Source organism: Rattus norvegicus, chromosome 5, assembly GCF_021556685.1.
Source record: "Rattus norvegicus strain SHRSP/BbbUtx chromosome 5, alternate assembly SHRSP_T2T, whole genome shotgun sequence".
NCBI lineage: Eukaryota > Metazoa > Chordata > Mammalia > Rodentia > Muridae > Rattus > Rattus norvegicus.
In genome coordinates this window covers 60,471,875-60,497,315 of record NC_141538.1, presented here as the reverse complement: position 1 = coordinate 60,497,315, position 25,441 = coordinate 60,471,875, and the positions used below count along the sequence as shown (strand labels likewise).

General features: G+C 42.8%; 1 long non-coding RNA gene across 3 annotated transcripts; it reads right to left on the bottom strand.

Annotated features, from left to right (window-relative positions):
• Positions 1 to 1,537: 1,537 nt before the first annotated feature.
• On the bottom strand, positions 1,538 to 24,879 carry LOC148005747 (uncharacterized). Of its 3 annotated transcripts, XR_015620799.1 has the most exons (7): positions 24,840 to 24,879; positions 23,902 to 24,027; positions 18,139 to 18,286; positions 17,467 to 17,976; positions 15,710 to 16,775; positions 2,530 to 2,595; positions 1,538 to 1,980 (listed from the first exon to the last, which is right to left on the bottom strand). It is a non-coding gene; the product is annotated as an uncharacterized LOC148005747 (long non-coding RNA). The 3 variants fall into 3 exon arrangements; XR_015620798.1 differs by lacking the exons at positions 1,538 to 1,980; positions 2,530 to 2,595 and having other exon boundaries at positions 15,127 to 16,775; XR_015620797.1 differs by lacking the exons at positions 1,538 to 1,980; positions 2,530 to 2,595 and having other exon boundaries at positions 15,128 to 16,775; positions 24,807 to 24,879.
• Positions 24,880 to 25,441: the final 562 nt, after the last annotated feature.

Genomic DNA, 25,441 nt, shown 5'->3' with positions numbered 1-25,441 from the left:
CATAAACATTTCCCGGCCATCCCTATCCTGGTGTGTTTTGTGTACATACATGTGTGTGTGTGTGTGTGTGTGTGTGTGTGTGTGTGTGTGTGTGTGTGTAGGCTAGGGTTTGACTTTGTATATCTTTCTTAATCATTTCTCTACTTATTAGTTTAAAGATAAATAGGCTCTCTCACTGAACTTGGAGCTTTCTGATTAGCTGGACTGTCTGGCCAGCAGGACCCAGGACTCTCCTGTCTCTACCTCCCCACTGCTGAGATTATAGGCATGTGCCACACCAAAATCTCTGTATAGGTGACAGGAATCTAAATTCATGTCCTCACAGTTGTATCCAAGCTTTTTCCCCCCAACTAAACCAGCTCCATCATTTTAGATCTTATTTCTTTAACTGTGGGTTTGGTAGAGACAGCGAGATGCTCGAATGACTGAAGAACATGTTACTTGTACAACCTTTAGCCCTGAACCTGGAACAATAAAATCCATCCATGCTCAACCTGAACCATCAGCACCTTCAGCCGAATGACACATGGCAGCTACTGTGAGGACACTGGCGTATTTTTTTTCCAAAAATAATTTAAATGGCTAACCTTATCATTTCCTTCTGGAAAGGCTCACCCTAGCCCTGTGTTTGAGCTTTCATTTTGTTCCAAACCTCCAGAGCTACAATATCTTGTGGTTCTTACAGTCTCTCTCTTGCCATCTTGCTTGGTCTCTATTGTCTCTCATGTTCCCAGAAAGTTTGGTTTCTCTGGACAATGAACCACAAGCTGGTCCTTTACTCAGTTTTCCTTTCCAAGGAACGAAGATCAGAACACAGCCATCAACTTTAATAGCTCCATTCTTACTCAGACTTCCCCAGTGTCTGTCAGTCTGTGACAAGCATACATATCTTTTTTTCCCTGAACAGTGTTTGGGGAACAGAAGCTGATCTGGGAAAGTTTTTCCAGCCACTTGATTTATTTATGTCCATGTTTTCTGCCTTCAAACACAACCATTGCAACCCAGGCAAGAAGTGACTAGAAGCCATGGAGTCCATCTGCTCAACCTCACATACAAATGTGCCTCCCACACTGGACTTTCTCTCCTCTCCACTGAGTCCATTGCCAACACTCCTAAGAAAGAATATCTCAAAAAACAATTTGTAGTCTGTCACCTGAGGATATGCCAACAGGGTGTATTTTGGCCTATATTTCTGCATACTGGTTGGAAAAAAAAAGTGCCCCGAATTCTGTTTTGTTTCCATTAACCTTACTCTGAGAAATTACCGACCCTGAATATTGTAGCTGCAAATGGATTCTTTTAACAAGTATCCTGTCAGGAGGCAACCTCTGTGTGATGTGGGCTTTTAGCCTGCAAATGCTTTTCCTGCATTCATCCATTCCCCTAAGAAGTACTTATTTGAGTGAGTTTTCATGTAGGAGGATTTTAGAAAGATTCCTGTCTCTGTGTTTTGGGAGACTCCTACTTGGAAGAATTTACTTTTTGCCTGTTTTTACAACCAGTGCTGGCTCTTTAACACGCTGCCTCTTCCTCCTACCTGCTTGAGACCTTCCCAAATCAGTGGCCCTTCTGATTTCTCTGTAGGCTTTGCCTTCACCCTGTGTACTCAGACTTCCACGAGGTTATTTGCATTCTGAAATAGTTTGCCCATTCCTGTCATCCTTGAGAAAATTATCTGAAATTCCTCCCTAGCTCAGGGCAGAGCACAGTTGCCATTATCATTGTCTGGAGTTGGAGCCAGTGAGAGACGCATAGCTCTAATGTAAGCTGGATGCTTTATTCCGCCATGATACGGATGTTTGTGCTGCTAGAGGTGCACAGGTCTGAATTGAAGATACCTTCACACACCCAAATCCTGCTTTCCCACGCTTTTAGGCATTCCTTAATTCCAGTCCAGTTGTCAGTTGGAATTAGCCATCAGCCTTTTTGAAAATCATTGGAATATTGGATTTACATCTCTTTGTGTCTAAAATTAGGGGTCTAGAAGGGGACAGAAAAACAGAGAAAGAGACATTGGGAATGCAATAAATTGAAAAGGAGCCTCCCACCCCACTCCCACCCCCTCACCCCTGCCAAAGCCTTGCTGGCGAGTCATTCCAGAAGACAAAAGAAATTGCATTCTGGTCCCCAAACATCTCTCACTCTGTAAATTCCTGACAGTGTTCCTAAGCTTCAACTATAACAAGTGAAAAGGAAGGCAGTGTTGCTTTGAGGTAGCAGGTTGGACTGCCAGGGAGTTGCTTTGGAATACCTGGGCCTTTGTTTAAAACTAACAGTGCCATCCCTTCTCATGGCCATCTCTTCTGTCCCTCCCTACACCTAATCCTGACCCCACCCCAATTCCCCTCTCCATACTCTCATCTACTTCCCTCTCTCCATCTAGCTCTTATGACTATTTTATCCCCTTTCTAAGTGAGACTTAAGCACCCTTACTTGAGCCTTCCTTCTTGTTTAGTTTCTTTGGGTCTGTGGACTAACATGGGTATCCTATATTTTATAGCTAATATTCACTTATAAGTGAGTACATACCATGCATGTCCTTATGGGACTGGACTACCTCACTCAGGATGATAGTCTCAAGTTCCATCCATTTGCCTGCAAAATTCATGATGTCTTTGTTTTAATAGCTGAATCGTGTTTTATTGTGCAGATTACCACGTTTTCTTTATCCATTCTTCAGTTGAGAGACATCTAGGTTGAGAATGAAAGGAAATCTGCAACTGATGGGGGTGGGGAGGAAGGGGGCATCTTGAAGATGTGACAGAGACCTGGGATGGGGAGGCACATTGTGGTCCCCAACATTTCTCACCATCTTCTTTCACTTGTTATGGTTGAAGCTTAGGGGGTGACCTTAGCTGTGACTCACAGCATTGGAGATGTGGAACCTCAAGAAGCCACTTCCTACAGGAGCCCCAGTGCAGCAATAGAGACAACAATCCACCCTTAAACTTTGGACCCAAATTTATCCTGTCTACAAGAAATACAGGGGTGGGTGTGGAGCAGAAGGAATGGCCAACCAGTGATTGGTCCAACTTGAGACCCATCCCATGGGCAAGCACCAATCTCTGACACAATTAATGATACTCTGTTATGCTTGTAGATAGGGATCTAGCAAGCCTGTCCTCTGAGAGGCTCCACCCAACAGCTGACTCAGACCGATGCAGAGACCCATAGCCAAACAGTGGATGGAGCTTGGGGAGTCTTATAAAAGAATAGGGGAAAGGATTGTGGTCCTGAAGAGGATAGGAGCTCCACAGGAAGATCAACAGAGTCAACTAACCTGGATCCTTGAGGCTCTCAGCAACTGAACTATTAACCAAAAAACATACAAGGGCTGAACCTCGGCCTTCTCACACATGTGTAGCAGATATGCAGTTTGGTCTTCGTGTAGGTCCCAAACAATTGGAATAGGAGCTATCCCAAAAGCTGTTGCCTGTCTGTGGGCTATTTTCTTCTAGCTAGGCTGCCTTGTCTGGCCTCAGTGGGAGAGGATGCACCTAGCCTGGCAGAGACTTGATGTGCCAGGGTAGGGGGGGGATATCCAGGGGTGGGGCAACAGGTCAGAGGAGAAGAGGTGGGGGGGAATTGTGGGAGGGGATGACGGGGTGGTGGTGGTGGCAGGGATTGGGATGTAAAGTGAATGAAACAACAGCAACACCTAAGCAGGGCTGATGCCAGATGGTACCTTCAGGGTACATTGTGTTCTTTTTGCACACATTGCAAGTATTTGCATTTATGGAGTATAACCCATGTGGTGAAGCTAAACACTGCCTGGGAGGCCTATGAAAGACCTTTTTAGCACAATAGCATATTGGTTTCTGTTACACTGGGGTTAACTGAGAGCTAGAAGTCATGGGGAAAGAATATGGATAGACTGGTAGTCAGGAAGATGCCTGGCAGATGGGATGATTTTTCCCCACCCCTTATTGTACAAGGGAGAATTTATTTGTCAGTTTAGGTATCATTGGCCTTTCTACATGCTAGGAATAACTTTGAATGAGCATGTTAGACCAAGAGAAAAGGAGAACCTATTGTATACACGTGGCACCTACTTAAACAAGGCTAAGAAGTGGTTCATTGTTGGGGGAGGCTGGGGCAAGACAGGGACAGAGGTAGAGTGGACAAAGGGAGTTGAAGAATGAGAATAGATCCTTCTGGTTTCTGTCTGTGCCTGAAGCTGACCCTGTTCCACAGCTCTCAGTACCCAGATCCCTCCAGGAGAGAGCTGGTCTACCAGGAGTACTGGCACACAGACTTACAGGAGGGTCAAGTCACTGTCAGAGACAGCAAGACCAGCGAACACCAGAGATAAGCAGATGGTGAGAGGCAAGTGCAAGAACCTAAGCAACAGAAACCAAGACCACTTGGCATCTTCAGAATCCAGTTTTCCCACCACAGCAAGTCCTGGATACCCCCAACACACCAGAAAAAGCAAGATTCTGATTTAAAATCACACCTCAGGATGATGTTAGAGGACTTTAAGAAGGACATAAATGACTTCCTTAAAGAAATACAGGACAACACAGGCGAACAGGTAGAAGCCCTTGTTGAGGAAGAGGAAACACAAAAATCCCTTAAAGAATTACAGGAAAACACAACCAAACAGGTGAAGAAATTGAACAAAACCATCCAGCATCTAAAAATGGAAATAGAAACAATAAAGAAATCACAATGGGAGACAACCCTGGAGATAGAAAACCTAGGAAAAGGACCAGGAGTCACAGATGTAAGCATCACCAACAGAATACAAGATAGAAGAGAGGATCTCAGGGACAGAAGATACCATAGAAAACACTGACACAAAAACCCGCGGATCCCTGCCCGGAACAGCTCGCTGCTCCCAAACCCCGTGGGAGAGATCCATCACCGCCTGGACAGGTGGGCACTCCTGAGACTGTAGAGCAGAAGAGACCACCAACACTGCCCACCCCTGCCCACATCCCTGGCCCAAGAGGAAACTGTATACGGCCTCTGGGTTCCCTTGGATAAGGGCACAGCAGCAGCGGGTACCCTGTGTCTGAGATACCTCCGGAACCTGAAGGGACCAACCAGATAAACAGTTCTCTGCACCCAAATCCCGTGGGAGGGAGAGCTAAACCTTCACAGAGGCAGACACGCCTGGGAAACCAGAAGAGACTGCACTCTGCACACATTACTGATTCCAGAGGAAAACACCAAACGCCATCTGGAACGCTGGTGCACGGAAGATCCCGGAAAGGGCGGCGCAGATCTTCCTGGTTGCTGCCCCCACGGAGAGCTCATAAGCAACACCCCATGAGCAAACTTGAGCCTCGGGACCACAGGTATGACAAACCTTCCTACTCCAAGTGACCTGCCTAGTGAACTCAGGACACAGGCCCACAGGAACAGCTGAAGACCTGTAGATAGGAAAAACTACACGCCCAAAAGCAGAACACTCTGTTCCCATAACGGGCTGAAAGAAAACAGGAAAACAGGTCTACAGCACCCCTGAAACACAGGCTTATAGGACAGTCTAGCCACTGTCAGAAATAGAAGAACAAAGTAACACTAGAGATAATTTGATGGCGGGAGGCAAACGCAGGAATCCAAGCAACAGAAACCAAGACTACTTGGCATCATCGGAGCCCAATTCTCCCACCAAAGCAAACACGGAATATCCAAACACACCAGAAAAGCAAGATCTAGTTTCAAAATCATATTTGATCATGATGCTGGAGGACTTCAAGAAAGACGTGAAGAACTCCCTTAGAGAAACACAGGAAAACATAAATAAACAAGTAGAAGGCTACAGAGAGGAATCACAAAAATCCCTGAAAGAATTCCAGGAAAACACAATCAAACAGTTGAAGGAATTAAAAATGGAAATAGAAGCAATCAAGAAAGAACACATAGAAACAATCCTGGATATAGAAAACCAAAAGAAGAGACAAGGAGCTGTGGATACTCGCTTCACCAACAGAATACAAGAGATAGAAGAAAGAATCTCAGGAGCAGAAGATTCCATAGAAATCATCGACTCAACTGTCAAAGATAATGTAAAGCGGAAAAAGCTACTGGTCCAAAACATACAGGAAATCCAGGACTCAATGAGAAGATCAAACCTAAGGATAATAGGTATAGAAGAGAGTGAAGACTCCCAGCTCAAAGGACCAGTAAATATCTTCAACAAAATCATAGAATAAAACTTCCCTAACCTAAAGAAAGAGATACCCATAAGCATACAAGAAGCCTACATAACTCCAAATAGATTGGACCAGAAAAGAAACTCCTCCCGTCACATAATAGTCAAAACACCAAACGCACAAAATAAAGAAAGAATATTAAAAGCAGTAAGGGAAAAAGGTCAAGTAACATATAAAGGCAGACCTACCAGAATCACACCAGACTTTTCGCCAGAAACTATGAAAGCCAGAAGATCCTGGACAGATGTCATACAGACCCTAAGAGAACACAAATGCCAGCCCAGGTTACTGTATCCTTCAAAACTCTCAATTAACATAGATGGAGAAACCAAGATATTCCATGACAAAACCAAATTTACACAATATCTTTCTACAAATCCAGCACTACAAAGGATAATAAATGATAAAGCCCAACATAAGGAGGCAAGCTATATCCTAGAAGAAGCAAGAAACTAATCGTCTTGGCAACAAAACAAAGAGAAGAAAAGCACACAAACATAACCTCACATCCAAATATGAATATAACGGGAAGCAATAATCACTATTCCTTAATATCTCTCAACATCAATGGCCTCAACTCCCCAATAAAAAGACATAGATTAACAAACTGGATACGCAACGAGGACCCTGCATTCTGCTGCCTACAGGAAACACACCTCAGAGACAAAGACAGACACTACCTCAGAGTGAAAGGCTGGAAAACAACATTCCAAGCAAATGGTCAGAAGAAGAAAGCTGGAGTAGCCATTCTAATATCAAATAAAATCAATTTTCAACTAAAAGTCATCAAAAAAGATAAGGAAGGACACTTCCTATTCATCAAAGGAAAAATCCACCAAGATGAACTCTCAATCCTAAATATCTATGCCCCAAATGCAAGGGCACCTACATACGTAAAAGAAACCTTACTAAAGCTCAAAACACACATTGCACCTCACACAATAATAGTAGGAGACTTCAACACCCCACTCTCATCAATGGACAGATCATGGAAACAGAAATTAAACAGAGATGTAGACAGACTAAGAGAAGTCATGAGCCAAATGGACTTAACAGATATTTATAGATCATTCTACCCTAAAGCAAAAGGATATACCTTCTTCTCAGCTCCTCATGGTACTTTCTCCAAAATTGACCATATAATTGGTCAAAAAACGGGCCTCAACAGGTACAGAAAGATAGAAATAATCCCATGTGTGCTATCAGACCACCACGGCCTAAAGCTGGTCTTCAATAACAATAAGGGAAGAACGCCCACATATACGTGGAAGTTGAACAATGCTCTACTCAATGATAACCTGGTTAAGGAAGAAATAAAGAAAGAAATTAAAGACTTTTTAGAATTTAATGAAAATGAAGGTACAACATACCCAAACTTATGGGACACAATGAAAGCTGTACTAAGAGGAAAACTCATAGCTCTGAGTGCCTGCAGAAAGAAACAGGAAAGAGCATATGTCAGCAGCTTGACAGCACACCTAAAAGCTCTAGAACAAAAAGAAGCAAATACACCCAGGAGGAGTAGAAGACAGGAAATAATCAAACTCAGAGCTGAAATCAACCAAGAAGAAACAAAAAGGACCATAGAAAGAATCAACAGAACCAAAAGTTGGTTCTTTGAGAAAATCAACAAGATAGATAAACCCTTAGCCAGACTAACGAGAGGACACAGAGAGTGCGTCCAAATTAACAAAATCAGAAATGAAAAGGGAGACATAACTACAGATTCAGAGGAAATTCAAAAAATCATCAGATCTTACTATAAAAGCCTATATTCAACAAAACTTGAAAATCTGCAGGAAATGGACAATTTCCTAGACAGATACCAGGTACCGAAGTTAAATCAGGGACAGATAAACCAGTTAAACAACCCCATAACTCCTAAGGAAATAGAAGCAGTCATTAAAGGTCTCCCAACCAAAAAGAGCCCATGTCCAGACGGGTTTAGTGCAGAATTCTATCAGACCTTCATAGAAGACCTCATACCAATATTATCCAAACTATTCCACAAAATTGAAACAGATGGAGCACTACCGAATTCCTTCTATGAAGCCACAATTACTCTTATACCTAAACCACACAAAGACCCAACAAAGAAAGAGAACTTCAGACCAATTTCCCTTATGAATATCGACGCAAAAATACTCAATAAAATTCTGGCAAAACGAATCCAAGAGCACATCAAAACAATCATCCACCATGATCAGGTAGGCTTCATCCCAGGCATGCAGGGATGGTTTAATATACGGAAACCCATCAACGTGATCCATTATATAAACAAACTGAAAGAATAAAACCACATGATCATTTCATTAGATGCTGAGAAAGCATTTGACAAAATTCAATACCCCTTCACGATAAAAGTCCTGGAAAGAATAGGAATTCAAGGCCCATACCTAAACATAGTAAAAGCCATATACAGCAAACCAGTCGCTAACATTAAACTAAATGGAGAGAAACTTGAAGCAATCCCACTAAAATCAGGGACTAGACAAGGCTGCCCACTCTCTCCCTACTTATTCAATATAGTTCTTGAAGTTCTAGCCAGAGCAATCAGACAACAAAAGGAGATCAAGGGGATACAGATCGGAAAAGAAGAGGTCAAAATATCACTATTTGCAGATGACATGATAGTATATTTAAGTGATCCCAAAAGTTCCACCAGAGAACTACTAAAGCTGATAAACAACTTCAGCAAAGTGGCTGGGTATAAAATTAACTCAAATAAATCATTAGCCTTCCTCTACACAAAAGAGAAACAAGCCGAGAAAGAAATTAGGGAAACGACACCCTTCATAATAGACCCAAATAATATAAAGAACCTCAGTGTGACTTTAACCAAGCAAGTAAAATATCTGTACAATAATAACTTCAAGACACTGAAGAAAGAAATTGAAGAAGACCTCAGAAGATGGAAACATCTCCCATGCTCATGGATTGGCAGGATTAATATAGTAAAAATGGCCATTTTACCAAAAGCAATCTACAGATTCAATGCAATCCCCATCAAAATAACAATCCATTTCTTCAAAGAGTTAGACAGAACAATTTGCACATTCATCTGGAATAACAAAAAACCCAGGATAGCTAAAACTATCCTCAACACTAAAAGGACTTCAGGGGGAATCACTATCCCTGAACTCAAGCAGTATTACAGAGCAATAGTGATAAAAACTGCATGGTATTGGTACAGAGACAGACAGATAGGCCAATGGAACAGAATTGAAGACCCAGGAATGATCCCACGCACCTATGGGCACTTGATTTTTGACAAAGGAGCCAAAACCATCCAATGGAAAAAAGATAGCATTTTCAGCAAATGGTGCTGGTTCAACTGGAGGTCAACATGTAGAAGAATGCATATCGATCCATGCTTATCACCCTGTACAAAGCTTAAGTCCAAGTGGATCAAGGACCTCCACATCAAACCAGATACACTCAAACTAATAGAAGAAAAACTAGCAGCATCTCGAATACATGGGCACTGGAAAAAAATTTCCTGAACAAACACCAATGGCTTATGCTCTAAGATCAAGAATTGACAAATGGGATCTCATAAAACTGCAAAGCTTCTGTAAGGCAAAGGACACTGTGGTTAGGACAAAACGCCAACCAACAGATTGGGAAAAGATCTTTACCAACCCTACAACAGATAGAGGGGTTATATCCAAAATATACAAAGAACTCAATAAGTTAGACTGCAGGGAGACAAATAACCCTATTAAAAAATGGGGTTCAGAGCTAAACAAAGAATTCACAGCTGAGGAATGCCGAATGGCTGAGAAACACCTAAAGAAATGTTCAACATCTTTAGTCATAAGGGAAATGCAAATCAAAACAACCCTGAGATTTCACCTCACACCAGTGAGAATGGCTAAGATCAAAAACTCAGGGGACAGCAGATGCTGGCGAGGATGTGGAGAAAGAGGAACACTCCTCCATTGTTGGTGGGATTGCAGACTGGTAAAACCATTCTGGAAATCAGTCTGGAGGTTCCTCAGAAAATTGGACATTGAACTGTCTGAGGATCCAGCTATACCTCTCTAGCTATACCTCTCTTGGGCATATACCCAAAAGATGCCCCAACATATAAAAAAGTCACATGCTCCACTATGTTCATCGCAGCCTTATTTATAATAGCCAGAAGCTGGAAAGAACACAGATGCCCTTCAACAGAGGAATGGATACAGAAAATGTGGTACATCTACATAATGGAATACTACTCAGCTATCAAAAACAATGCCTTTATGAAATTCATAGGCAAATGGTTGGAACTGGAAAAATAACATCCTGAGTGAGGTAACCCAATCACAGAAAAACACACATGGTATGCACTCATTGATAAGTGGGTATTAGCCCAAATGCTTGAATTACCCTAGATGCCTAGAACACATGAAACTCAAGATGGATGATCAAAGTGTGAATGCTTCACTCCTTCTTTAAAAGGGGAACAAGAATACACTTGGCAGGGAATAGAGAGGCAAAGATTAAAACAGAGACAGAAGGAACACCCATTCAGAGCCTGCCCCACATGTGGCCCATACATATACAGCCACCCAATTATACAAGATGGATGAAGCAAAGAAGTGCAGACCGACAGGAGCCGGATGTAGATCTCTCCTGAGAGACACAGCCAGGATACAGCAAATACAGAGGCGAATGCCAGCAGCAAACCACTGAACTGAGAATAGGACCCCCGTTGAAGGGATCAGAGAAAGAACTGGAAAGCATGAAGGGGCTCGAGACCCCATATGTACAACAATGCCAAGCAACCAGAGCTTCCAGGGACTAAGCCACTACCTAAAGACTATACATGGACTGACCCTGGACTCTGACCTCATAGGTAGCATTGAATATCCTAGTAAGAGCACCAGTGGAAGGGGAAGCCTTGGGTCCTGCTAAGACTGAACCCCTAGTGAACTAGATTGTTGGGGGGAGGGCGGCAATGGGGGGAGGATGGGGAGGGGAACACCCATAAGGAAGGGGAGGGGGAGGGGCTAGGGGGATGTTGGCCTGGAAACCGGGAAAGGGAATAACACTCGAAATGTAAATAAGAAATACTCAAGTTAATTAAAAAAAAGAAAAAGAAAAAAAAAAAAAAGAAAACACTGACACAACAGTCAAAGAAAATGTAAAATGCAAAAAAGATCCTAACCCAAAGCATCCAGGAAATCTAGGACACAATGAGAAGATCAAACCTAAGGATAATAGGTATAGAAGAGAGTGAAGACTCCCAACTCAAAGGACCAGTAAATATCTTCAATAAAACCATAGAAGAAAACTTCCCTAACCAAAAGAAAGAGTTACCCATAAGCATACAAGAAGCCTACAGAACTCCAAATAGATCATACCAGAAATTAAATTTCTCTAGTCACATAATTGTCAAAACACCAACTGCACTAAACAAAGAAAGAATATTAAAAGTTGTAAGGGGAAAAGGTCAAGTGACATATAAAGGCAGACCTCTCAGAATCACACCAGACTTTTCGCCAGAGACTATGAAAGCTAGATGATCCTGGGCAGATGTCATACAGACCCTAAGAGAACACAAATGCCAGCCCAGGCTATTATATCCAGCATAACTCTCAATTTCCATAGATGGAGAAACCAAGATATTCCATGACAAAACCAAATTTATACAACATCTTTCCACAAATCCAGCCCTATGAAGGATAATAGATGAAAAACTCCAACACAAGGAGGGAAAATACACCCTAGAAAAAGCAAGAAAGCAATCTTCTTTCAACTAATCCAAAAGAAGAGAGCCACACAAACATAATTCTACCTCTAACAATGAAACAGGAAACAACAATAATTGGTCCCTCGTATCTCTCAACATCAATGGACTCAATTCCCCAATAAAAAGACAAAGCAATAGTGATAAAAACTGTATGATATTGGTACAGAGATAGGCAGGTAGATCAATGGAACAGAATTGAAGAGCCAGAAATGAATCCACAAGTCTATGATCACTTGATCTTTGACAAAGGAGCTAAAACAATCCAGTGGAAAAGAGACAGCAGTTTCAACTAGTGGTGCTGGTTCAACTGGAGGTCAGCATGTAGAAGAATGCAAATGAATCCATTTTTATCGCCCTGTACAAAGCTCAAGTCAAAGTGGATAAGGACCTCCACATAAAACCAGATACATTGAAATTAATAGAAGAGAAAGTGGGTAAGAGCCTCAAACCCATGGGTACAGGGGAAAATTTCCTGAACAGAACACCAGCCACTTATGTTCTAAGACCAAGAATGGACAAATGGGAACTCATAAAATTGCAAAGCATCTGTAAGGCAAAGGACATTGTCATTGGGCAAAACTGCAATCAACAGACTGGGAAAAGATCTTTACCAATCCTACAACTGATAGAGGGCTAATACCTAATATATGCAAAGAACTTAAGAAGTTAGACTCCAGAGAATCAAATAATCCTATTAAAAATGGGGTACAGAGCTAAACAAAGAATTCTCAACTGAGGAATATCGAATGGGTGAGAAGCACCTAAAGAAATGTTCAACATCCTTAGTCATCAGGGAAATGCAAATTGAAACAACCCTGAAAATCCACTTCACACCGGTCAGAATGGCTAAGATCAAAAACTCAGGTGACAGCAAATGCTGGCAAGGATGTGGAGAAAGAGGAACACTCCTGTGTTATTGTTGGGATTGCAGACTGGTACAGCCACTTTGGAAATCAGTCTGGAGGTTCCTCAGAAAATTGGACATAGTACTACCTGAGGACCCAGCTATACCAGTCCTGTGCTATCTGTGATAGCCAGAAGGTGGAAACAATCTAGATGTCCATTAACAGAGGAATGGGTACAAGAAATGTGGTACATTTACACAATGGAATATTATTCAGATATTAAAAACAATGACTTCATGAAATTCCTAGGCAAATGGATGGAACTAGAAAATATCATCTTGAGTGAGGTAACCCATTCACAAAGAACTCACATGGTATGCAATCACTGATAAGTGGATATTAGCCCAAAAGCTTGGAATACCCAAGATACAATCCACAAACCACATGAATCTCAAGAAGAAGGAAGATCAAAGTGTGGATGCTTCAAACCTTCTTAGAAGGGGGAACAAAAATATTCATAGGAGATATGGAGACAAAGTTTGGAGCAGAGACCAAAGGAATGGCCATTCAGAGCCTGCCCCACCTGGGGATCTATTCCATATACAGACAGCCACCAAACCCAGACAATATTGCTGATGCCAAGAAGTACATGCTGACAGGAGCCTGATACAGCTGTCTCCTGAGAGGCTCTGCCAGAGCATGACAAATACAGAGGCAGATGCTTGCAGTCAGCCATTGAACTGAGAACAGGGTCCGCAGTGGTGGGGTTAGAGAAAGGACTGAAGGAGCTGAAGGGGTTTGCAACCCTATAAGAAAAACAACAATATCAACCAACCAGAGCTCCCAGAGCTCCCAGGGACTAAACCACCATCCCAAGAGAACACAGGGGTGAACCTATGGCTCCATCTACATATGTAGCACAGGATAGCTTTGTCAGGCATCAATGGGAGGAGAGATCCTTAGTCCTGTGAAGGCTTGATGCCCCAGTGTAAGGGAATGTCAGAGCGGGGAGGTGGGAGGGAGTGGGTGGGTGGGTAAGGGAGCACCCTCACAGAAGCAGGGGGAGAGGGGATGAGATAGGTTATACCGGGAAAGGGTATAACATTTAAAATATAAATAAATAAAATATCCAATAAAAGAAAAAAAAAGAATGAGACTAGTCCATTACAAAGACAAGCAGAAATGAAAAACAGCAGGAAAGAAGAAAAACGGGAGAGAAAAAAATCCCATAAAAGTATCAAATTCAGGAAAGAAGACCAAATAGCCCTAAGTAAAGAGAAATTATAGTCAATGCAATTTCTGGTCCTAGCAAAACTCAGAGAGTGGCTGTACTCTGTTCCTTGTATGACCCATGGTCCCAGGAACCTGACTCAGGTCCAACACTGATATAGGTAGCACAGCAGGGCAGCAGGGCAGCAGGGCAGCAGGGCAGCAGGGCAGCAGGTGGTGTGCCTGGAACCTGAGGCTGTGTTTAGGCATACATACCTGCTCTGTCCTGGCCTAGTGAACCCTACAAGTGCCCCTGAGGGCTGATCTCACTGTGTCCAGGCCGGGCTGGTTTGTGGAGTTCTGACATGGTGACTAAAGCACTGTTCTGTTTGCTTGGAGGGAGGGCAGGGAAGGGGACGGTCCGGAAGGGAGAAGCAGAAGTGAGCATCCATCTCCCTAGATCTCTGTCTCTCCATTTATAAAACGGTAAATCCTAACAGTGGATCTATTAGTAACAAATCCAATAACCCCGATAGTCCACACGGGGTGCTAGTGAGACGACTCAGTGGGTGTTCACTGCCAACCCTGAGGACCTGAGTTTGACCTTGGATCCCACAGGGTGAAAGAAGAGAACTGAGTCCTGAAAGGTGGTTCTCAAACCTGCACACATGCACTGAGGTATGTGTACATCCACACACATTACAAAACAATATAAATAAATAATTTAATCATCATGATGATTAAGGGAGAATATAGCAAGGGTCTACTAAAAAAATGATATTTTTGGTCCCCAATGGAGGAGATAGAGAAGGACTGAGGTACCTGAGAGGGTTTGTAATTGCATAGGAAGAACAATATCAACCAACTAGATCCCCCAGAGCTCCTAGGGACTAAACCACCACCAAAGAGTAGTGACCCCTGGCTCCAGCTGCATATGTAGCAGAGGATGGCCTTGTTGGGCATCAATGGGAGGAGAGGCCCTTGGTCCTGTGAAGGCTCCATGTCCCAGTGTAGGGGAATGCCAGGGTAGGGAGGTGTGAGTAGGTGGGTGGGTGAGGAAGCACCCTCATAGGAGCAGAAGCAGGGGGAGGGGGATAAGATAGGGGGTTTCTGGAGGGGAAACTGGGAAAAGGATAACATTTAAAATGTAAATAAAGAAAACATGCAAGAAAAGAGAAGAAAGATTTATTATAATTAAAAAATGATACTTCTGTATTTTAAAAATATATACACTATCAACTCAGAGTAGCTTTAATAATTAAAATGCTGGTTAAAAAATAGTACTCAGAACTTGAAACACACACACACACACACACACACGCACACACACAGAGAGAGAGAGAGAGAGAGAGAGAGAGAGAGAGAGAGAGAGAGAGAGAGAATGGGAGAATAGATTTTCCTTTTCCTATGCTTGTCTCTATTTCTACGGAGAACCTGAATTACCTGTTTAAAATCAGACACATTATTCTTCATGAGACTGAATTAGTCCTAACAAGGTCCATTATGAGCCGTACTTTTCATACCTCCCCAAGTGTGAATTCAATAGGATTTAACATCATTCTTTTTTCCAACTGTCCCCAAATGTGAATTCAAGCCAGGCGGAAGCATTGGTGGCTACCCACCGGTATCTTTCTGCTCAGAGAGAGAAGCACACTTAGGCTCTTGGCAAGAGCTAAACAAGTTACTCTATCCTAAGTTTCTCACCTCTGCTTTAAGAAAGGCGCATCTTGTTTGTAACAAAAAGACTTTACCTCCAACTGTGCTGAATGAAGAACCTGAGAATTGCAGGCAGTCTTGGCCCCATCTTGACTTCCTAAGATCTGCAATAGGAAGCCCCTGTTGTTTGGAAGGCTGTCTTTTTGGAGTGTGCTTTTAAAGTCTGTAGGCATCACCATAAAATGTTGGCTTTTAGCAGAGACACTCTTCTGAGGGGCTCTCAGTGGAGCAGCTGTTTTGGATCCGAAAGTGTCACTCTCCAACTGAGAGTGCTATGAAGCACCTGGGGGTAGCTGGGAGTACCCAGATACAAGTGTTTGTCATTGGAGTGGCAACTTCTCTGTGCTCAGCTTGGAAACGGAAGGTATTGTGGAATGCTTGAACCACCTCTCTGCCAGAATCCATACTCATTAGTACTGTGATGTGGTGGGATCAGGTTGGGTTTTGATGGAGCGGATGCTTTTGGGGATCAGGGATAAAGAAAGGTAGAGTTTGAGAAGGAAATAGATGATGACATTGGTATCCCTTTAGGTTTTCTGCCCAGGTGGAAATTGCTGATAGACCCATCAAGTCAGACATTTGTATAACCCCTTCTACATCAACTTCCTGCTTCATATTTTCATGTTTTGGCATCCTCTTGATTTTGGGCAAAGGTTCAGCCTTGCCCATGTTGCCAGAGGCTGTGTGTGTAATAAAGGCATCACATGCAGTGACAAGCCTGTAGAAAAAGCCGTCTTGGCTAATACAGATCAAACAGGCGTGTTTCCATTGAAAAGTGCAACACCGGTTTTATTTCTGCATCCCAGCAGTAACTTGGCAGCTCAGAGTCACACACTCAGCAGCTGTCCAGGTAGGTTGACACCCAGTGATGCTGACAGACTTGGACCTCATGTCCCATAACAGCCCCGTTCTTAGGGGGAGATGCAGGCAGGGGGCCCAGGATGGGAGTTATGGAGCCCAAGTACTGGCTCCCTGGGTTGTTCAAGCCTGGGGCATGACTCTGATCCTGTGTCAGAAACTGACAACTGAAAGCTGAAGCAGGCATTAGCCATGCCCTTTCTTCATTCCTCTCCTGGCTATTGTCAGCTCCTCTTGAGGAACCTACCAGGCAGAAGGCAGGAGAACAGAACGGGAGGAAAGTCAGGCAGCTGCTTCTTCTGTTAGCAACTCTATTAAAATGTGTCATGGGGGTGGGGAACTAAGGGTAGGAAGAAAACATTGTATCATCTCCCGACTTTTGCTTTCTCTGGGACTTACTACTGAGTCCCTTCCACATACAATGGACAGAGTCTCCGAGTTAAATATTTAGTATGGAGATTTTGATTTTTTGGGTCCAACTACACTGACTGGCAAGCAGTTTGGCACTCAACGCTATTCTGCTTTGTTTCCTGCTGAGGCTCTTCCAATGTGCTCTGGTGGGCACGTGAGTCTGTGTAGAATATTCATGTCATGCCTGCTGTGCCCCAAACCTAGAGCAGCAATTCACCCGACCTGGCCAAGTGCAAGTCCAAGATGGCTTCGTGGACTTTAATTTAATAGGAGGTATAAAAATTAAGCCAGCAATTAGTGTATACTACAGTAAGTGCTCTGTTAAGGGAAGTTCTGGGTGTCTTGTAGCGTAAAGTACTGTCCTTGAGAGGAGCAAGGACTATATATATTCTGGAGGTAATGTTTTCAAATCGTTAGGTTACTCTAGATTGTCAGCTTGAATCTAGGAGCATTATGGAAGCGAATCTCTGGGCCATCTCTGAAGGAATTTCTAGATTAGGTTGATGGAGATGGGAAGGCTTACCTTAAGTGTGGGCAGCACCATTCCACAGGCTGGGGGGGCGGTGTCCTGGACTGAGTAGTGGCATCCATCGCCCTGTACATCCTGACTGTGGACCCAGTGTGACGAGCAGCCTCCTTCACCTGCCAACAGCTTTCCTCGCTATCATTGACTGTATCAACTAAAACAGTGAGCTACAATATAAACCCTTCTTCCCTTAAGCTACTTCTTGTCAGGCAATCTGCCAGAGATACGAGGATGGTAACTAACACACACATCACCTGAAGAGTGTGGTAATAAGGAGGAGAGGTGGGGGGAGATGAGTGAGTGTTCTGAGCACAGCACCACAATTCACTCCTGCTGTGAGCAGAGAGTTAAAAAAAAAGTCACAGATGAGATTTTTGCCTTATGATTTGAAAGATTGTTATTAATAGTTCTTGCACATGCTTCTTCTTCCTCATACGAAATTGAATAGAAAATACATCTTTTGCCTCTCTTCTCTTTTCAGACCTTTTAAATTTCTCTTTGTGATCGCTACACACAGGAAAAATAACAATGGTATAATTATTATTAATTTGACAAATATTTTAGTTCCACTTACTTCAACATGTTTAAAAGCTTCATACACTCAGGTATAGGGAGTTTGTATTAACCTATTGTATACTATTCAGAGAGAATACTTGTCTGCCTGCTTACCTTATGGTAGGTGCTGGCATTACAAAGATAGATGAATGGAGCCTCTGCCTTCAGGTTCTGGCAAGAATTACATGGTGAGCCTGTGTTAGAAACGAAGGTGGGTGGGAAGATCCCTACAGAAAGATTTTGGGTGCTGTTTTCCATGACACTGAAAGAGAATATGATTTTGATTTGAAGTTTATGGGGTTGGGAGGGGTAACACTAGGCTATTTTTATATTAACTGTGAAAGAAAAGGGACCTGTACACAAGATAACACTAACATTTACAATTAACAGAATCATCTGTCTTTAACAGGCATGGAAGCACGTAACATTGACATCTTAATTAGAAAGAATACTTACCTTATAATGAAGCCCTGCCTTCCAAATAGAACTGACCTTGTTATACATACTGTTAAGACAACATTACTGAGCCAGCTCCTCTCTATGGGGCTCTTAGGATAACTCATGCTGGTTTTCAGGCTACAAACCATCCATCCATACTGTACAAAGAGGCAAATTAACAATGGCATAAATCTAATGGGTTGTTTATTCCAGAAGTAGCGAAAGCTAGAAAACCATGGCAACTAATGTAGTCAGAGATATGTGAAAGTGACTTATACTCTTGGCAAAAATGTGTTCTTAAAAAAGTGTGAAAAATACTGAAACATTCACTAACAGTTCTAGGCAATTTAACTTTTCCTTTTTCATGCATGTGGAGGAGTATTTGTCATTTTTAATAACACCTCTATTTTAGACTTCTAAGTTCAATGGTAGGTGCCTGGTCAAAGAGCCCAATGATGGGGCTAGGGAGTTGAGTCACTGGGTAAACTGCTTGCTGAATAAGAATTAGGACTTGAGTTCAAGTTTTAGTGCCTGTGTAAAGATGCAAACATTGTGTTGTATGTCTCTAATCCAGAACTAACAAGGTGGAGACAGGCAGATTCCTGGGACTTGCTGCTCAGATAGTCTAGTCAAATGTCTAGCTGCAGGTTCAGGGTCAGAAAATGAGATGGAGAGTGATTAAGTAAGGCACCTAATATCAACCTTCGGCCTCCATACTCATGTGCACATGTCTATATACATTTAGTTCATACTCCAACATGTACATGCATATATGCTATTGTGCTTTGAATGACAATGGTCCCCCCTAGGCTCATACATTTGAGTGTTTGGTCCCCAGTTTGTGATCACTGGGAGGTGAGCTTTGAGGTTTCAAAAGTCTCACTGAGTTCCCGTTGCTCTCTCTGACTTGTATTTATGGATCAAGATATGAACTCTCAACTGTTCCTGCTGCCATTCCTTCTATCTACCATCATGGACTAACCATCTGAAACCATAATTCCAATTAAATACTTTCATTTATAAGTTGTCATGGGGTTTTGTCTCATGGCAATAGAAACACAACTAAGACAAGAACCATATATCCAACGTATACAAACATATATACCACACACACACACACACACACACACACACACACACACACACACACACACAAACTTATACATATGTACTACCATCTAGGTATACATGACCAAAGACATAATTTATTGTGGAGGTAGTGTTTTGTTTTTAAATTTATTTTTATTTATACGAGCACACTGTCTCTGTCCTCAGACACACCAGAAGAGAGCATCAGATCCCATTATAGATGGTTATGAGCCACCATGTAGTAGCTGGGGATTGAACTCAGGACGTCTGGAAGAGCAGTTAGTGGTCTTTTTTTTTTTTGGTTCTTTTTTTCGGAGCTGGGGACCGAACCCAGGACCTTGTGCTTCCTAGGTAAGCGCTCTACCACTGAGCTAAATCCCCAGCCCCATCAGTGGTCTTAATATACAACAGTAATGGACAGTCGTGGACAGTGATGGATGAGAGTAATGGACAGTGGTAGATAGTGGTGGAAAATAGTGGGCAGTGGTATAGAGTGGTGGACGACAGTGGCGGACAGTGGTGGACAACAGTAGTTGACAACTGTAGTGGACAGTGGTGGACAGTGGTGGATGAAAGTGGTAGACAGTGGTGGACAACAGTAGTGGACAACTGTAGTGGACAGTGGTGGATGAAAGTGGTAGACAGTGGTGGACAAGAGTAATGGACAGTGGTGGACAAGAGTAATGGACAGTGGTGGACAACAGTAGTGGACAGTGGTGAAAAACAGTAATGGATGGGAGTGGACAACAGTAGTGGACAGTGGTAGACATCAGTAATCAGCAGTGGTGGACAACAGTAGGGGACAGTGGTGGACAACAGTAGTGGACAGTGGTAGACAGTGGTGGACATCAGTAATCGACAGTGGTGGACAACACTGATGGACAGTGGTGGACAAGAGTAATGGACAGTGGTGGATAACAGTAGTGGACAGTGCTGGACAGTGGTGGACAGTAGTGGACAACAGTAGGGGACAGTGGTGGACAACAGTAGTGGACAGTGGTGGACAACAGTAGTGGACAATGGTGGAGAGTGGTGAAGAGTGGTGAACAATAGTGGACAACAGTAATGGACAGTGGTGGACAGTGGTGGACAACAGTAATGGACAGTGGTTGACAGTGGTGGACAACAGTAATGGACAGTGGTTGACAGTGGTGGACACTTGTGGACAACAGTGGACAAGAGTAGTGGACAGTGGTGGACAATAGTGGACAATGATGGACAGTGGTGCACAGTGGTGGACACTGGTGGACAATAGTGATCAACAGAAATGGACAGTGGTGGACAGCAGTATTGGACAGTGGTGGACAATAGTGCACAACAGTAATGGACAGTGGTGGACAGTGGTGAACAATAGTGGACAACAGTAATGGACAGTGGTGGACAACAGTATTGGACAGTGGTAGACAGTGGTGGACAGCGGTGGTGTTAATGATAATATTTCAAGAACCTACGAAGAACTCAGTGTGTACTATGTATCAGTCCTCAGTCCTGATACCCTCCTTGAGAAAGTCATCTCTTGAGACTTACATGGATACTATTTGGTCACAGGAAAAATTATTATGTATAGCAGAACTTTCTCAGACCTGCCAGTAGTATTAATAATGACACAGTGGCTTCTAATATAGTTTAAAGCTTAGGCCTTTTGCTAGGGCAGTCTCCCAGCTAGTTCATCTAACTTACCTTGCCTACAACTCGACACATGGCTATTTCTATACCTTGCTCTCTGCTGTGGTCTGTGTCTGTTCTTTTCCACATCTACCCTCCGAATCTCCCACTTCTGCTTTCTCCCTCCACCCCCATCACTTTCTCTGCCTGGAAGTTCTGCTCCCTACTTCTTGACCAGCTATTGGCTGTCACATCTTTATTATAACCAATCAGCAGCAAGACAATGTTTGATATGATTCTAAATTGCCTTTAGGCAGGTGAGGAAGAAAGAATATTTACAAAATAGAAAACCCAGTGATGGACCATAGAAAGACAATGCCAGAATCCTGTCAGCATTCATTCTCTGTGGTATAGAATTAACAACTGAAAATACAGAGACACACCTTCACACAATGTGAGGAAAAGGTTACCTCAGAAACTATGCATGCTGTTTAGTCACAGGTAAAATTACTATGTCAGTTCACTTATTCACAGCATCCTCACTGTTAAAGCGGAGCGTGAGAACATCAGAATGTCTACGGCCCTGTTGACTTGTAGTCATATTACAACCCAGTGGACGCTTCATCAAGCAGAGCAACCTGCATCCGTTCATCCAACAAATAATGACGCCAAATTTCTGCTTCCAAACAACCAAGAAATAGAAATGTACTCTATGGAATTAGCTTGCTTTCTGGTTATTGCTGTTGGACCAGATCAAAAGTGGTCCTCTCAGAGCAATGGGGAGGGGCTGATCTGCCTCCTCCGAATTTGCCAGGTTTAACTGATTTCTGGGATAAGTTTGTGTGTCTGTATAAAGTCTCATTTAAAATATGGCCAAGGGGCTGGAAAGATGGCTCAGTGGTTAAGAGCACCGACTGCTCTTCCCGAGGTCCTGAGTTCAAATCCCAGCAACCACATGGTGGCTCACAACCATCTGTAAAGAGATCTGACGCCCTCTTCTGGTGTGTCTGAAGATAGCTACAGTGTACTCATATATATAATAAATAAATATATTTTAAAATATGGCCAAATGCGTCAATGAAAGCAAACTAATTCTTTAGATAATGAACTTACTTGGGAGCAGGGTGAGCGTAAGTTCAGTTCTCAGCAGAACCTAAGGGTATTTGGCAGGACATAGTATATTGTGATGGGAGGATGGTTCTAGGGAGCGCTGGAGCTCTGTGATGGAGTGGGAAGAATGAAGGCATGAGTCTCCACAGTTGTATGGAAGACTAACCCTGCTACAGCACTTGATTTCTAGGCTCCACAGAGGGGCAGAATGGTTCCAGTTTATTCAATTGAGCAGAAAATTATCCCAAAATTGTCATTGGCTCAAAAGAGTGACAAGATTTATTTTGCATATGGATCGACAGGTTAAGTAGGGCACGAGGAACCCTATATTCACTCATGCAAATACTGACTTACTGCCATTACAGATTAGTTTGCACTCTCTAGAAGTCAATATAAAGGGAATCCTATATTCATTATTGCTTATGCCTGGTTCTTCTCACATAATACGATTATCTCCATATCACTGTGTGTATTGAATATCCATCCTTTTTATTGCTGAATAGCTTACCATTACATTGGTAGATCCCACTTTTTTTTTTTAAATCTCTTTGCCCCTTGATAGGCCTTTGGGTTATTACAAATAAGATACTATGAAAAATGCTTTAAACGTATTTGTGTATGTTTTTATTTTTGGAGAGGGCTAGCAGGCTGCATGACAGGCTCATGCTTACCTGTTAAGAAAATTCTTGAGCTGTTTTCTAGACTAGTTTGCATCTTCTAGAGTTATGTATGGATGGTGTCATCAAGTATATATTACCTTTTGTTTCTATTTTTACTCAGATATTTTTCTCAGCCTGTCTGGCAGATAAGAGAACTTGGGATGTTGGCATCACGACTCAGTTCAAATCCAAAGATCTCAGAATTAGGTATGTATGTGATGTAACTCTAAGTCTGAGGCAAAGGCTTTGGGACCCTGAGAACTTTGCACCCAAGTTTCCAGGTCAAAATGCGGAAGAGCCTGGGTTTTTTTTTTTTTTTTTTTTAAAGATTTATTTATTATGTGTAAGTACACTGTCGCTGTCTTCAGACACACCAGAAGAGGGCATCTGATCCCATTACAGATGGTTGTGAACCACCATGTGGTTGCTGGGATTTGAACTCAGGACCTCTGAAAGAGCAGTCAGTGCTCTTAGCCACTGAACCATCTCTCCAGCCCCAAGCCTGGGGTTTTAATGTTTAGTAGTGGCAGAATAAAAGTATCTTGGTCTAGGAAGCCAAGAGAGGAAGAAAGGTGGTCTGTGGCAGTGGGGATGGGGAGATAGTGTTCTGTACCGTCCAGAGAATGCTCTGCGTTCAGATTAGTGAGATAATAAAGCATATTGCAAGCGAATGTAAAAGAACAAATAGCAGTAACAGAAAGCAGCAGACCGACAGTTAAGCATCATCACTTAGGGTGCTTGCAACATCTAGCAGAGACAACTATAACATCCCAACAGAGAGAGCTAACAAAAGGTAACATCAGCCAACAGTCTGATAGAAACTTCCAGCAGAAATTGACTGGGGAGGTCCCATTGGAGCAGCCAGCTGGAGCTTCTGATTAAGACTCTCAGGTGCAGCACGGTTCCCTCTGGTAAGGCTCCCAGGGAAAAGAACCGCTATAAGCAAAAAGGTAACATCATCAAATTGGGTACTTACAGTCATCCGGCAGAAATGCCTGGGGAAGCCTTGAAACCCTCCTGCTGAAGTTTCTGCTGGGAGAGATTCAGACCCTAACAAAACATTCTCTCTTTATGGATGAGCTTCTGGATTTTCTTTTCCACTCTTCAAATTTTCATATTAAGGGAAAAAAAAACAATAGTAACATTGATTGGAAATAGTTCATCTTTTAGCTATTCTGATGGATACGATGTTTTTCTCTTGGGCTGTGTCTTAGTTTGCTTTTTTTTTGTTTTTGTTTTTTTTTTTTTTGTTTGTTTGTTTTGATAACCACCAGCAATAGCAACTTAGGAAGTAAGAGTTAAACATCGAGGCAAGTCAGGGTAGGAACTTAAGCAAGAGTGGAGGCAGGAACCACAAAGGAATGCTTCTTACTGGCATGCTCCTTATGGCTTGCTCAGCCCCCACTGACTGCCAGCACAGGGGTGGCACTACCCATGTCGAGATGGATCCACTCATCAATCATTCCTCCTCCTCCTCCTATTACTACTACTTGCCTTCACAAATATACCCTTGGGCCACTCAGAGGGAAGCTTTTCAATTAATGTTCCCTATTTACAGGTCACTCTAGTTTGTGTCAACAGGACAAATACTAACCAGCAAAGCTGTTTTGCTTTTCTGTTCTTCTCTGTTGTTGTAAAAATATATATAAAATAGAAAGGTATTGTGGTCTTTTGTCCTGCTAGGTCTACGCCACGGTGTCCCAAGATATCTGTTAGGTATCTTGGCGGAAACACAGCCCAGCCGCACACTTTTCTACACACAAACCCTCACATAAAAGAACACACAACACAATAATCTTAGATCCAACTGGTAAGATATTATTGCCCACTTAAACATACAAAGCCTGGTACTATCCGTCCCTTGAGAACATTAATAACAACCTGTAAAGACACAGAGCAGAATCTTAACATCACCTGCCATGGCTTCTCCCCTCTCTCCGTCTTCTTCTTCTCCTCCTAGTCTCCTCCTCTTCCTTCAAACTTCTCTCCCGCCCATCCTTCCTTCTCCTCCAATGACAGGCCTCTTTCTATCCTGAGTCCTTGACTAGGCAGCTGTCCTTAGGGCAGTGGAATTAGCATCAAAATACAGTAACTTCAGAGCAAACCACAACACTTCTCTGTCCCTTTTATAGAGTACCAGGGTGTTGCTAAAATTCCTCTTCTGGAAGGAGACATGAAGCAATGTCTACTCCTCATTCTGAGGTCCCAATGACAAATGGAGGCACAGAATCCCCCAGAGTTGACTCTGGAATAACAATGAGCTTTTTGGGTTTCCTTACAGCGCTACAAGGATGGAGCCCTCATTCTATTCTAACTCCTCCCCCAGGCCACGTGCAAAGTTGCCATGTCATAGGGAGTGGCTTAGTACTCAGAGAGAATCTTGTACCATACTCTGTGCCTCTGTGCAAAGGGGTGTAAATCACCAACAAGCCCAGAACCAAGATGATGGTTCCTTGAATTAGAGAACAGTCACTCACGACCCAGTGGGACATCCCAGGGAAAGAGGACTTAGGGAA